Genomic DNA, 16,268 nt, shown 5'->3' with positions numbered 1-16,268 from the left:
TTGAACAAAAATCTATCTCTATTTCTTGTCTTATCCATATAAAAGTCTTACTCATTTAAAGACCGTATTATAAGGTCGTAACAACTATATTGCCACCCAAACAACATATTTTTTTGGCTGCACTTGGATTATTATTTGGATTTTTTGTTTATCCAAAAACTTTTAAAAGTATCTGACAATACTCCATTTTATAGGGCTGCTACAAATGTACGATATTAATTTGGGAGTCATTATTAAAAAAAACGCGATTTCTAAGCGCCGGCAAAAAATCCGTTCGAATTCGTTGAACATGCAACAAGTTGATAAGTTTTACACGGTTGGCGTTCTATTTTGGATCTACTGTGTAACTTCATGTAGTTTCTTGAATAAAAAAATGGTGTATTTGATGATAAATCAAAAGATTATGTTTTTTCTTTGTAAGTCTATATATTTTTTTTTTCGTTGCACTAGAGATGTTGTTCTAATTTTTGTAAAACCAAAGGCACAATATAATGAGCTTGCATGTGAGGATTTTGTTCTCTGAACTTTGAGTCGACTCCTTGTCTAGCTTCCACGGTCTCATAAAGGGTTAGGCCAGAATTGCCAGGTGTATTGAACAGAAATCTGGATGTTGGAAAATCAAAACTCTGGATTTGTCTGGATTTTTGTCGAAATTTGTTATGTTTAATAGCGAATTTTATTGAACATTTTCATGAGAACGTCGTTTGATGTTTGTAGAAGCGGTCATGGTTTGCTGGCGAGTAATTATAATGAAGTGTCTTTCTCAAGGCAGGTGAAGAAGGAGTTTGATTGAGTTTGTCCACAAGCAAAAGTTTAAAGTCTCTAAAATTCAACACAATCAATCAATCAACATTTTTACGTCTGATTTGTAAAACATGGCTTAACAGTTATTTCTTCTTATCATATATCGACGCATTACACTTGATAAGTGCAGACATGTGCATCAAACCGCTTTCTTCGGTGTTCAGTTAATTTTTGGGATAAATTTTCTTGATTGCGGCCATGCGTAATGGCATTTCACCACCACGGGTAGTTGTGGCTAGAACTTAACCCCAAAACATGACTACACTGGTTCGTTCATCCGGAGAATAGTCTGAAAATTCGACATAGCGCAGTTCTCTGAATCATTTCTCTGGGAACCAGATTAGGAAAAAATTCAGTAAGCGGTAGAATGATTTGATGTTTTCTTCTGATGATATTGGATGGGTCCAGCATGGTCAGATTTATCATAACTGAGTCGTTGAAGTTAAAGTAGATGCATTACATTAGCCTTAAACTCGTTGAACCGATCTACGGATATTTTTCCATCATTTACGTACTCCCTGATGAGTAGTTCAGCCGTTGTCCCAGCTGGTTCATATTGTTATGTTGTTCATGTTGTTAATCACTTTGAGTATGTATGACAAAAATATCAAATAAATATTAGTCTGCCACGTTGGCGCTCTCAACATGATTAATATGTTTCACAAATCCAAAGTGGATTCGGAGAGGTTCATATCTGTCAAGCACTCTTTGCATCTCTGCTTCCAGTGAAAGCCATCAAAACCATCCACGCATGGATGTAGCAATTTCAAGGGTTTGAATTCGCTTATTTCTAATAATTATTTCCAATAATAATAATAATTTCTGTTACATTTGAGTCAAAAAATGAACCATGATGATGCATTTGGAAAAGTTGTTGGAAATTATAAGCAAATTCATAAAATTTCATGAACATGACGGTATAACACGACAAACATATTCAAAGGGATTATTTACTATAAAAAAGACAATAAATTAGAAATATTTTTTTAAATATTTCGAGAATGGCTACATTTAGAAGGAGATTGATAATAACCTTTTTTTGTTTTAAATCACATCAGGATTCATAATTTGTGGCTAAAAATGATTGTTAATATACAAAAATTCGAAGTTTCAAACGTTCTTAAAAATTCGATGTTCCACAAAGTTCGTCAAAAATAGTTTTACCATCTTGGGCCCGTTTTTTAAATTTTCTGCATGACTTCTATTTTGTATGAAAAAATTAAAAAAAAATTAAATATGTATTTTGGATATTGAAAATTTAATTTTTATTTTGTAAATAAAAAAAGAGTACTAATTTTTTCTCAGTGTACATTTTTTTCATATTCAACCATCAATACTCTATAATTCTTTCTAAGACACTATTTCGGTAAGACTCATAGTTTTTGAGATATAAATTATCAAAGATTTCTCTTACTAAAATCGATACGCCCTTTTCAAAAGTTACGCTTGAGTCAAAAAATTCCCAATTGCTGTGAAAAACTCACTCCAACCCAAACGGAATACACACTTTCATTGGAATCAAAAATACAAGTTTTTAAAATCAGCATTTTTAGGATGATTTCATTTGGAATTACTGTATTGGTTTGCTCAATTTCATCTGGAATATGCGTACAAGTAGGGGAGATGGTGGTAAGACGGACATGTAGAGGAAAGCTTCAATTTCAAAAATGAAAACTCATGTTTTCAAAAATTTAAAAGCAGTTTCTTACAGTTCAATATACTGGGTTTCGAAATAAATGGTCAAATGTTTTATAAAAATGTTTTTTGCGGAAATTAAAACAAGCCGAAAAGTACAACATTTTTATCGGTGCGGGTGTAATGTAGTGGGGGGGGGGGGGTGTATATGGACAGGTTCATAATATACGAAGCGTAGAGGTTTATCGCTCGCGAGAGGGATAATTTCACTATCTCCCAGTGTTTGTGCGTCCAGTAACTAAAATAGAACGAAAAGAGAAAGCAATATAATAAAGAGTTCAATCCCTTCTTCCGTTCACTTTCCATCATGCATTGAATGTGATTATAGATATGACTGTCCATCTCAAACCCCCCCCCCCCCCCTCCTGTGAAATTATTTCTATAATTCAAATTTACCACTTACGAATGAATTTACTTTTCCGTACATACCTAATATCGCTTCTCTGTCAACTCACAAACCGAAATATAACCATCAGCGAAATCAATTTTGCAATCAAACCACTCGAAATGCTTAATTTCGAAGCCGCAAAAGTTACATCCACACGTGGAATCATGTTCGATTTTCGGTTTTTGTTTCTCTATTCCACTTTCGATCAGTATTCATTGTCATAGGATGGTTTAAATTTTATAGAATAGCATGTAGAAGGGTTTCTCATCAACAGAAATTTGCAATTCATAATGCAATCATACAAATGAAACACCTGTCCATTATACCCCCACTGTCCGTCTTACCCGTACCTATACGAAAAGCATAAGGCAGAGCTATAGCAAATAAACTTCATAATGAAAAGCGATGGACAATATTTGACGCTTTTTGACAGATAAAATTTGATCACGTGTACGGCAATCAAACTGAACTTATTGCTTCGCAAATGACTAAAGGGTGTGTCACATCAAATTGCATCACGGAAAAAACGCTGTAGAAATTTAATTTTTAGGAATTATATCTTCAGCTTTCGCTTATAATCAGATAAGAGTGTATAGATCACGTTGGCCATGCTTCACTGTCAATTTTTCGTAAATTTGGAAGAATGTCGTCGAATGAAAAAGAGCGTCCTGAATTAATCCTGCGCACTCATTTCGAGAATCCGGAGTTGTCACATCGGGACATCGGTAAGATGCTGGTAAGAATCGTCCAATCCACGGTCAGCAGAGTACTAAAACGATACTTCGAGAACCTAACCATCGACCGGAAGGTGAAGAACGGCAAAAATGGATGCTCCGTCAGTGAAAAAGATCACAAGCGCGTAGTTAAGCAGTTTAGACGTGTTCCGAGAAGTTCGGTCCGGGATGTCGCCAATAAGCTGAATTTGTCAAGTTCATTCGTCCAGCGGACCAAGCAGGGGAGGGCCTGCGTACATACAAGGTTCAGAAGGCTCCTAACCGCGACGAAAGGCAAAACATGGTGGGGAAGACGCGAGCCCGGAAGCTGTACACCGAAATGCTGACGAAGCCGCATTGCCTGGTAATGGACGACGAAACCTACGTCAAAGCGGACTTTCGTCAGCTGCCGGGCCTGTTGTTCTTCTCCGCAGAGGACAAATTCAGCGTTCCGGAGGAGATTCGCAAGCAGAAACTATCCAAGTTTGCCAAAAAGTACATGGTGTGGCAAGCGATCTGCTCTTGCGGAAAGCGGAGCGCCCCCTTCGTGATGACCGGCACGGTAAACGGGCAGGTTTACCTTGAGGAGTGCCTATAGAAGCGCTTACTACCACTATTGAAGCAGCACGAGGGCCCGACCATCTTCTGGCCGGATCTCGCTATACGGGGTCACCTTCGTGCGGACTTCAAGAGAAAATGGATTTCTGTTAAAAAAAACTACAACCTGACGTTGTACAGAACCTTATGGACGGGGTAAAGAGGAAGGTGCGAGCATACGGGCTTGGGCTCGAAGTATGAATAAAAAGAAAATGCCAAAAGTTGTTTAATAGTTTTTATTTTACTGTTTAAAATTTTCAAAAGTTTCGGTCTACTGGGCGAATTTCTACAGCGTTTTTTCCGTAATGCAATTTGATGTGACACACCCTTTAATGGGCTCCTCGTGTTGATCATCTCCGAGAACATCCGTGATTACAGCAGTCGCTTTTGTGCTTCTCAGTCGCAACATGCTTCAAGAAATCCTTCAATCCTCCAAGAAACTTTATGTCTCAACTACATATTTTGTATGCTTATCGGTGCTCTGAGAAAGCCAGCTCAGTCTGGCCTCCCAATCCCTTCGGTGAAATCAGTGATGCCATTTTGATGTCAACTATTTCAATAAAACTAGTACAAACTAGCTTCCCAAACAAACTCAATTAAGTCAAATGTGATTGTCGATTTTTTTTAATTTGGAAAAATCTGGGTAAAGTGCGAAAAGTCTGGACTAGACAGTCTGGATATCTGGATGCTTTACCAAAGTCTTGATGTTTCCAGACAAATATGGAAGTCTGGTGACCGGTTACCACGGGAAAACTTGACATCATTTTCTCATCAAAATTCAACAACAAAAAAATAGATGTAAATTTATATAAATATTAATTTAATTGTAAATATGTTAATACAAATTACTCACAAAAACTAGAGTATGCAGTTGATAAAAAAATGATAAAAAAAAACAAAAAAAATCAATGTTATGAGATGAAACTGGTGACTTTCTATTTCTACTAATGTAATCTCTTGATTTAAATTAGTAAATGAGTGTGTTCAGGTTCCAACAAATATCAGAACGCAAATGCCAAATGCACTTGCCAAGATTTTCATCTTATACGAACTTATGCGCGCTCATCTATTTGTATAAATTTTGAAAAGTACAACAATAATACTTTCTACTAGAAATCAAGTTGGATAACGTAACACAATTTATCTTGAAAGTTCCAAACAAGAACTTGCGTTAATTAATGGGGGTCAATTTTTAGACTTCGTCGACCCCCAAAATCAATTTTATTTTTTTTTACCAATATCGACCCCAAGGGGTCGATATCGACCACTTTGAGAACCCCTGATCTAGATTATCGCGATTCCTCGTTGTCGTAAAAGGAAGAGGAGATCAGGTGGCAAACCCGCAAAGTTCACTATCCAATTAGCAAACAAGCGGTGGTTCCGCGGCGCAGCGAGATCCGCGAGCCGGGTGTGATCTGCTGGACGACTAACTCGACTCATTTCACACCGCGTACATTGTGCAACAATTTATATTTCACGGTGTTTAGTTTTCCCGCCACCGCCGCCGCCGCCGCATTACAATTTCACTCAAAGCGCGCATTCCTGAGCAGCGTTGGAGAGTTCTTATTTTCATTTTTGCCCTTTTTCTGCCACAAATGCACAACCTCTCCTCCTAATGAAAACCATGGAAGCGTCGCATGTTGAATGGACACAGAACTAGCCACGGTGACCCGCGATTACTACAAATAAGTTTGGGAAACATTATCGACGTCATAACTGATGCCATGTCGAGGGTGGTGGGATGGGATGGTTGAGAGAGAGAGAGTGCAATGCGGGGGGACCAACGGTAGTCGTTAAAATGTACGTTGGCGGAAGCTTTACCCGGGAAATTAGCCGCCGCCGCCACCGCCACCGCATATTGTTCCTTTGTTCGGCAGCCCGAATGGCTCCGGCTGCGCGCGTTGATAAGACTTCTCTGGGGCCGGGGGTTCAATAACCATTGGAACTAATTAATGGGTTTGCACGGGACCCTTTCAGACAGACGACGGCGTGTGGTCTGTCGTAGAAAACACTTTCCAACTTCATTTTATGATGAGGTGTAATATTATCACGCTTCTATATAACAGCACAGGCAGCTACCGTTCTGACTCATATTCCGAACAGTCTCAAATTCCGAACACTTCATTTTTCAATGTAAATTTATTAAACTTGTATGTTATAAATAATTGAATAAAGAAAACACAGACATTCTTTGAGATATAGGCTTCATTTTGACATAGTTTACAGGTATCGATACAGCCTATAATTTATAATATTAGACAATTGCAAAAAAGTGACAGTCAAAACCAATGATAAAATGTTTGCGTTTCCGTAATTCCGTAAAATTCCGTAAAAAACAAACATCGTTCATTTCTTAGTTTTTGTAGTTGTTTCAACTATTTTGTTTGCTGTTTTCATGTTGAGTGCTAGAGAATGTATGAACCTACAATAAATGGGTGAAAAAAAAACGATATTTTGTGCAGAAATCTTTATTAAAATCAATATTGAAGTAGTGTTCGGAATATGAATCAAGTTTCTACCCATGATTCAAATTCCGAACAGTTCATTTTCAAATGTAAATTTACTGAACTTTAATGTTATAAATAAATGAATAATCGAAACCCTGAAATTCTTTGGGTTATAGCCTTAATTTTAACATCACTTACATGTATCGATACTATAATTTATAATATTGAGCATTTGCAAAAAAGTGACAGTCAAATTGTTTGCGTTAGCAAATTCTGTAAAAAACAAGCGACGTTAATTTTTCAGTTTTTGTAGTTTTTTCAACTATTTTGTCTGCTGTTTTCATGTTAAGTGTTAGAAATGGCAAGAATCTACAATAAATGGATGAAATAAAATGATATTTTATGGAGAAATCTTCATTAAAATTAGTGTTCGGAATATGAATCAACTTTCTACGCATCATTCAAATTGTGAACGCTTCATTTTTAAATGTGTATTAACTGTACTTCAATGTTATAAATAACTTAATTTTCAAAACCTTGATTTTTTTGGGTTATAGATTTCATTTTAACATCATTAACAGGTATCGAGTATCGATATGGTCCCGAAACCATGTAAACTATAAGAAACAAATACAATCAATAATAATTTTTCCAAAAAAAGACTAGCTAATTGACTTTAATTTGATATATCGACTATATGAATCGGTCCAGTAGTTCAAAAGTTATATATATTTAAAAAAAAAATGCATTTTTGTTGTTCGGAATTTGAGACAAAAGTGCTTCATTATGATCAATATTAGCGCAAATGCAATCCTAGTTGAAGGCAGTTTTGCGACTGGCACGCGCACCCAAATAACTTATGACATTCCAGTAAGACATTCAAAATGCTTGGTATTCCCCAAATATTTTTTTGGCGCACAACCTTTACGCCTGCTTCGCCATAACGTCAGTTTAATGCATTGATGCATTCTCAAAGGCACCAACGAAGCCCTTATGATGACGGAAAACAAACAATGTTAACTGCTTGGGAAAAGTCTGAATTATGCCACACAGATTGTACTCTGCTGTAACACCCATCGATGCGAATTCGCTGATGAGTTTGTCAAGAGCGACCGCCATCACCACCAGCGGGGGAAGCTTGATTTTGGTTGCTGCCTTGGTAACGGCGTTTACATTTTCGACCGATGCGCCGAAATCGCCTACTTCGATGTTGTTCGATACGGTGTCACACTCGCGAAGGCTCGCGTTCTGACGTTCGCTGACAATGCGTTCATTTTTGCAGGGCTCGAGCCTGCCTTCCTCTTTTTGTTGCACTATGCGAAGCGTCCAATTTATGACGCGGAAAGAAAACACACAATACGAATAACGCGAAAAACGAACAGAAAAACCAAACGACGATATTCAAGTTGGATTACCACTAGTGGGGTCCAATCTTAGATCGAAGCGCAGCGAAAGCAAAGTGAACTGGATTGCTCAACAGTTCGATGCCGAATGAAAGTTTGCCTCAGCGAGATCCACCGTTTATACTCTAGTAAAAGTATTCCCCTTCATTCTTCTACTTTTCCTTTGTTCACGGAGTCTTTAAATCCTACAATTTCCCCTCCGTTGGTCGTCGATAAGTTGCTCGTTATTGATAGCTCTGTTCGGGAAAGCACACAAATGGACAGAACAAATGTATGGGAAAATGGAAACGCTTAAAGTTTTCATGAATTTTAACCATTTACAAACCAGGGGATTATAATGTATTGCATATTAAACAAATCTTACGGAATTTCCGATTCGTTTAGTATGTGAATCGCCAAAATCCGTTCGCGGCAAAAATAGTTATTAACGTTAACTTTATTTCACAAAAACGTAACCTGTTTTCTGATTTGGCACCCTTAATGAAAGACGTAGTTCTACGTCAAAAACAGCATATTTTCTCGGTTTTCAGTGTTATATGACTAATTTTGACAGCGCCTATTTAAAAAAACTATTGCTCGAAAGCAAGTCTGTCTGATTGGAAAGTAGAAGATGTCTGTACCTAGAAGTATGGACGGAAACTTGATGTAGGACTTTGAGGTCAATTGCTTCCGTAAATTTAGTAAATTCAGCACTCCGAATGGTGGCTCTAGAAAAACCGTTTGTTCTATGAACTGAATTTAAAACGGATTGAAAGAGCTGTAGTGGTAGAAAGAATCCGGAACCATTAATTTCTATTTTTAATAATAAACTACAGATGGATATTCCAACATTTGGGAGAGGGAGAGACAAGGGGATTTGTGGAAGTGAGGCTGGCTGAGTAAAACCATTAGCTCTTCTTGATAAGATATATATCCCACTAGAAGATTATTTGTTTATCCAATTCATGAATACTCTCAAAACTCCATCATCTCGTCATGAAGATGGTGGAGTTTTGAGCGACATAGAATGCGCTGCCATAACTATTTCTCTAATCGTGACGTCAGTATTTGTGTTTGTATTTGTTTGCCCACCACATCCATGTGAGAATGCTATTTTCAGTTAATGTTTCATCAATAAAAAACATACATTTTATTGAAGTTTCCACGGATTATGGGTATGATGTGACAGCGTGCAGTGGATATTTGTGAGAACGAAAAAGACAAATAAAAGTGATAATTTAGTAAGACATTTTCACTCTCCCACGGCTATAAGAAACAAACGAATTTTCATTATTTTTACGATACCATATTGATATGACTATGGTTCTTAGTGTCGGTGTGTGTGATGTGGGAAAATAGTTTTCAATTGAGCAGCATTTCACTGAGATGTAATTTTGTGTATTTCAACAGAAAACTGAAACCTCCTTGGTTGTGTGGGGGCAGCGGAACAAAATTTCCCCTTCAGTTTTCGACCGAAGAACACAGCTCTCACCGCAGTAAAATATCCTCTTCACATTCGGCTTGGAGCGTGGTCCTTGGGTAGACTGTACAATTCGTAGTTGCTCTCCGTGATTGGCCTGAACCAACCAAATTGCACAATGAACACACAGCATGACGCTTGGGACTAGCAAATCATTCTCGTTGTGCAGTTTTCGGTTATTCGAGCTTCAAATGGCCAATAACGACGCCGGCCACGTCACCAAGGGAAGGGAAGGAGTGTTAGTATGATATTCGCCGCCCGAAGGCCAGAAGAGTCGCCTCTATAGCGTGGTTCCTTTGCATTTACCATAGAAGGGATAGTTGTTAGTGGGAATGGTTAAGAAAAATCAGGATTCACTGCGGTATATGATGTGATTATGTAAACGCGACCCATCGACTTTTCGAAAAAAAAAATCTGAAAATCCTTTGAGTCACAAAAAGCGGCAGAGAAAAAATAAATTGGACTATTATATATTGTATTTTTCATCACGTGCACTTTTAGTTGAACTCGAATCGCTATGGGGAAAAGTTATTTTTGGGCCTGAGGAAGTAGCCTATATAACTCCTCTAAAATCAATAAACCTAACGATACATTCCGCTACTCATCAAACGTACCCTATATTTAACTCCAGTTGAAACGGCGAAATGTTGACTGTGGGAAACCTGAGAAGGTAACCGATAGAACTCTTCTAAATCAATCGAACTGTCGGTAAGTTCCGTTAATAATTGAGTATTCTGTATGGAAATCCAATCCTTGCGACTGAGAGTTATTTTTGGGAAACCTGAGAAGGTAACCGATATAACTTTTTAAGCCTAATCAAACCAGCCATATATTCTCTTATTCAATGCGCGTAATGTTTATCTAACCTCAATTGTGGAGACTAAGAGTTATTTTAGGGAAAGCTGAGAAGGTGACCGATAGAACTCTTATAAACCAAACGAACTTTCGATAAATTCCCTTAATAATTGAGTATTCTGTATAGAAATCCAATCCTGGCTACTGAGAGTTATTTTGGGGGAACCTGAGGAGGTAACCGAGCGAATTCCTCTAAAATCGATAGGATCACAAGGCAACGGCACAACGGCGAACAAATAAATATAAATGTTACAATACCAGGGAAAAACAGTGGTGTCACATACACATACACCATAACTACAGTCGAAGTCCACATTAACATGTCAAAATTACTGGAATCTATTTTAAATCAAATAAGTTTAACAATTTAATCTGAAACTGAACAACAAGTATCAAGTTATTTTCACATATACTACAGAAAAAAACAGACAAACACAGAATATTACCAAAACACTCACACATAATCAGTCCATCATATTACTGACCATAACTAAACAATCCAATAAACACCATTGTTATGGAAAGAAAAGCCTTATTCAAGAAAAAAAAGTATAACCCAATTAACATTGCAGTTTTTTAATGTTGCCGAGACAAGTATGAATCTCTGGCGACACAGATGTTATAGCTGTTACAAACAAAGGCAAGCATTATACGCACACATAAACACATGAGAAGCAAAAAGCCGTTATGCGGCCATAATTAAAGTAGATAACCGACAACAAACCAAAAACCAAGCTTCACTAGGTATCATTATTGTCAAACACTCACATATACACAGATATCGAGCAAAACAAATTACTAAATAAATAAGAAAATAACTCTCTCGTAGCTGCTCTTCATTCATTCAGTGCAACACTATCCTGCTCACGTTGCTGCTGCTCTTCTTCAATGTAGCGGTAGCGTTTCACCCGCACACACACACTGGCCGCCACATTAGAACACAAACGAACATGACCGAACCGGTCGTGATTTTAAACAGTTTTACATAAAAAAAATGCCAGGAACAAACGAATGTTGAATTCGAACCGATAGTAAATCTAAAACAATCATCTCAAAGTGCTTCGAAAGCAACTTTTTTCAAATGCGTTTAGTACACTCAGTATTTATTTCATCTTTTAGACACACTCTGAAGTCACTGTTAGTTTGTCCCACCACCTCGATTAGTAACGCATTAAATCGAAAATGATTGCGTGTGATACAATCATACACAAACACTCTCCACCTAATGGTATGGAAGTATCTTTCCATCGAGTCTCAACTCCGTTGTTCGCGCGCAACCGTTCTGAATTTCGGATACTCAACAGTGAAAACAAACAGTTAAATTCAAACACAGACCTCAATTCGAACACATATATTTAGCGGACGAAACGATTTTGCGTTGAGAAAAGCCATTGCTCGTTGGCTGAAGAACGAATGCTTTTTCCAAATGCAATCTAATTGTCTTCTGCTTTGCTTCTCTTTGCGCGTCTCTGCAAGCTTTACACTATGCATGCTTTGTGCGTATTCTATATTTTGAAGCAACAAATTGTGCACGGTAACAAAATAGAAACCTAGCTTGACTAGAGCGGACCTAACATTTATATTCTTATATTTTTATTATTTCCCTGGATAGAATGACATAGAATAATCAAAATGAGTTCCTTATGCCAAATTTTACTCATTACATTTATAGAAGCGAATCGAACCCAGATGTCTTCTTTTGAGCAAAATTTCAGAAAAAAATAGTTTTTCATGGTTTTTAAGGTGTTGATACCAACGAGACCCTATCCCTATCTTCTTTCTCTAGCATCCCAACTCGTTTTGTGATTCCGGATTGTAAGTGAAGCAATCTTTAATCAACAGTACGAAGGGAAACATCATAAGAAAGGCTCAAAGTCAGCCTTCTTCTAGCTGAATTTATTCGTTAACCTTACCCAAATAGCAACACAAAAAATAATATAAGCTACGTTTCTGAGTTCTTTATTATGTTTCGATACAACGTACATTTGTGAAAGTGAAATGTAGGTTATATCGAAATTACCCTGTAATACTTACGTTGAGAAGGCGAAAGTTGCATTGGGAACGTTAGTGCTATCCAAGAAGAAGAAGAAGATATAAGTTCAGGATATGTAGAAAAATCATAAAATCAAAACCATAAAAATATAATATTTCTTCTATACTTTTTATTCATTTTCATTACGGATGGTTTGTACTATTGTTCCATGTGAAACCCATATAATATAACATTCACATGTGTTATCGTCGTTAATTTGTCTTCGAATTGAAAAATTATTGCTAGATTATGTATGAGATGCATACCAACAAATTTTGACCTTCATTGATAAATTTATTCGCAAGTTGCGCCCTGCAAAAAAAAAACTCAGCCGGCTCGCGTTGGGCGACAAACGTGTTAAGCAACTTTGCATGACATGACAACTTGGAATTTTCAAAAAACTTGCAAAAGTAAGAAAAGGGCCTAATTATTTTTTTTATTGAATTTTTAATTTCTAACAAATAAGTTTCGAAAAAAAAATTAAAATTTCAGAAATTTCTAACTTAAAAACTATAAGACCGACAAAATTTTGGTCAAAGAAAGAAATGTAGGAAATTGTTTGTTGTAAAAATTTGTCCACAAAACATTTGACCACAAAACATTTGAAAAAATAAAATTCATTTTTCTCGTTTTTTTCATTTAAAAAAACTTTCTCACAACATTTTTTATGTTTTATTCGAAAAAATACAGCTATTGTGTAAATTCTCGCGATTGATATGTCCTGCAAACTTTTTTCTGAACAAAAACAGTTTGTATAAACTGCGAAATATGTCAATTGCAAAAATTTACACTCAAAAATGTTACGAATAAAACATTAGTTCGCCATATATCTCAGAAGGTACCAAACATAGAATGTTCATATTTTAATATTATTTTAAACCATGCCGAATACACTATATCGCTATCTTGACTATAAACAAATCTAGAATTAGTGCTATTTTTTATAGAAAACGTTAAAAATAATAACCTTTTTTTCCTGTAGCAGTGTCATTTTTTCCATGTTTGGATGACTTGTTAATTATTTTATGGGTTGTTCAATTATTTTTTTCAGGACTTTAAGAACACGTTTCGAAGAAAATTGAATTTGATTTTTCAAAATCTTTTTTTTAGTGCATTTTTCTTAAATTTGATAATATTTTAATGAAAATTTTTATAATTTCCTATTGGCGGTGTAATTATTATTTTCGCCATCACTGTAATAGACTGTACGGTTTCCATAGCACATAATGTTGAAGACAAAATTAACTACGAGGCACCTTTAAAGAATCATGCACGTAATGATATCACTGTTCTTAATATCATTAGTTCTTCATTTTTTTTTGACAAAAACTCAAATTTAAAAAAAAACTCAATTTCAATTTTTTTAATTCGAATTCGTTTCATAACTATAGAAGCAATCATTTTCTAAGATTCCAGTACTTGGTTTAAATTATGTATATCATACCCCATAAGGTTTAAACTCTTCAACACTTCCATACAGCCTTTTCTCTGCATATACTTTTCGGATGATCTATCCCCACAAGCAGTCTTCCATGTTTCACAAAAAACACTGCGTCCGGGATAAACATGTCCACGCTGCTGTTCGCAGTTTTGTGTTTGAATACAAACATGATTTTTTCGTACCTATGTTTGAAAATGTGACATGTTTGTATTCGTAGTATGTTTGGACACACGATGTTTAATCCTAATGTTTCACATGATGTTCGAACATGGTGTACAGTTTCTATTGCATTTTCACCCCAAGCACCGGCAGTGCGTTGAGTGTAGAAGAGGCGAATCGGACACCGCACCACCACCACTCAACGCGTGGTGTGTTGGTATGTTGACATGGAAAAAATGCTTTGCTATCATGACAATGGGTGTTTCGTCTAAAATATTGGGCAAATAGAATAAACCTCTTTATCTGTTCTGAACAAAATAAACATCGATTGATATCAGAGTTTTTCACAATTGATATCATTATTTAGTGCACGCATCAATTTATATATTGAATTCATGTAACATTCGCTATTATTAGCTATTTGAACAAGTACTAAAATTGGATAGAGCGTGGCGGAGATGTTTAGTTACCCACAACAAATTTTGATTACAATATTTCTATAATTTTAATCGAATATAAGGTACCACAATTATTCAGCAGTGACATGTTAGGCGTGACGCTAACCACTCGACCACGGGAGCAACAATTTTGGCTGGATCTTTGAATACAAATGGCCAATACTGCTTGTTCGCGACGAACGCGACCCGAGCTATAAAACGAGCAAAGAAGAGGAGAAGAAATGATGCAATCGCATGCACACATAGCATATGTAGTGTAGTGTAAGTGTAGCTTTTAGTTTTTTTCCTTCACTCAGTTTGTGATAACATCGAGAAATTAATGGTGTATTTTATCCGCTGAAATTTCTCTACTAGTTCTGCTGTGTGCCGCTGAAGGTTGCATCTAAAACAAATTTTTCGGTATGTATTTTTTTGGTCAGCATTTGTACGACGTCGCCCGCTGTGCAGTCGGTTCCCCAGACTTCAATTACCAACATGCACACAAAAAAAATTCTCATAGAAAGCTTCTTTCTATTCAGATAATGTTTTTTTTGCACGAAACCGAGGATTATTTAATCAGACTTGCAAAATGTGCATGAACTCATAGCATCTTAGTTCGTGTAACTTTTGTAATGCGAATTAAATTTCAAGTTCGTTTCTGTGAAAAAATGGGTGGGTTATATCTATGATATAACCGCAAGGTTGACGTGGGACTACGTTAGCTTAGCAATCATTCGTTTGTATTGATATAATTCTTGATTGAATGAAACAGTTTTCAAATTCAATCGAATTCAATATATTTGCTTTGTGAGTAAAAAGATTGAACAAATGCCATGTAAAGTCAATTCATACATTGTGATAGATTGTTCTTCGTTACAAGTAAATTTAATGACATACCTTTTACGTTTGGTATGATGCCTAGGACAAAATATATGTATGGAAGAATTATCAAACGTTTGATGAACCAGCCTAAGACTGAAAATCTCTCTAATAAAGACAAAAAAAATTATCAAATGATTATTTTATTTACATTTTCCTCTGAACTTTATATCTCTCAAGTCTCGAACCGCGAATTTGCTTGAAACTGAAAAGTTCCTTCGCTTCTAGTGTCTGCACGATTTTTCCGTGTTCCTAAGTTTAGAAGATCGTGTTAGGACAGACATATTCCAGTCTGCATAAAGGCAAGCGAGACCAAAATTTCTCGCAGTTTGCTTTGATTTGCAGAGCCGATTTCCCCAGAAATCTTGGTTTCGAAATCTGTGTTAGGGAAACACATTTCCATCGGAACAAAAATACCCCCGACTTGTATGAATTCGCAATGCCGATTTTCTCACGCTGCATGGATTTGAAGTCTGTGTTAGGGAAACACATTTCAGTCGGAACAAAAACACCCCCGAATTACATGTATCTGCAATGCAAATTTCTCTAAGCTCCATGGATTTGAAGTCTGTGTTAGGGAAACACATTTCAGTCGAAACAAAAATACCCCCGACTTGCATGTATCTGCAATGCCAATTTCCCTAAGCTCCATGGATTTGAAGTCTGTGTTAGGGAACACATTTCGGTGAGAACAAAACTCCCTCTCCTTTCATGTATTTGCAATGCCAATTTCCTCAAGGCTGCTTGGTTTTGATGGTTGTTTTAGGGAAACCGTAAATCGGGCCAATCAAAACGAGGCAGTTAGGGCGTTTAGGTAACGCCTAATATTTTACAGTTATTCAATTGTTTATCTAATGAAAAATAAAATTTCGTTAGTTGCGATAGATGCGTGGAAATATTCCCTATCAATTGATGCAAACATCTTTCCGATACAGTAAGAAATGTTCGAGTTATAAACA

Source organism: Toxorhynchites rutilus, chromosome 1, assembly GCF_029784135.1.
Source record: "Toxorhynchites rutilus septentrionalis strain SRP chromosome 1, ASM2978413v1, whole genome shotgun sequence".
Taxonomy (NCBI): Eukaryota; Metazoa; Arthropoda; class Insecta; order Diptera; family Culicidae; genus Toxorhynchites; species Toxorhynchites rutilus.
The sequence above is the reverse complement of the archived record's forward strand: the minus strand, read 5'-3'. Positions refer to the sequence as shown.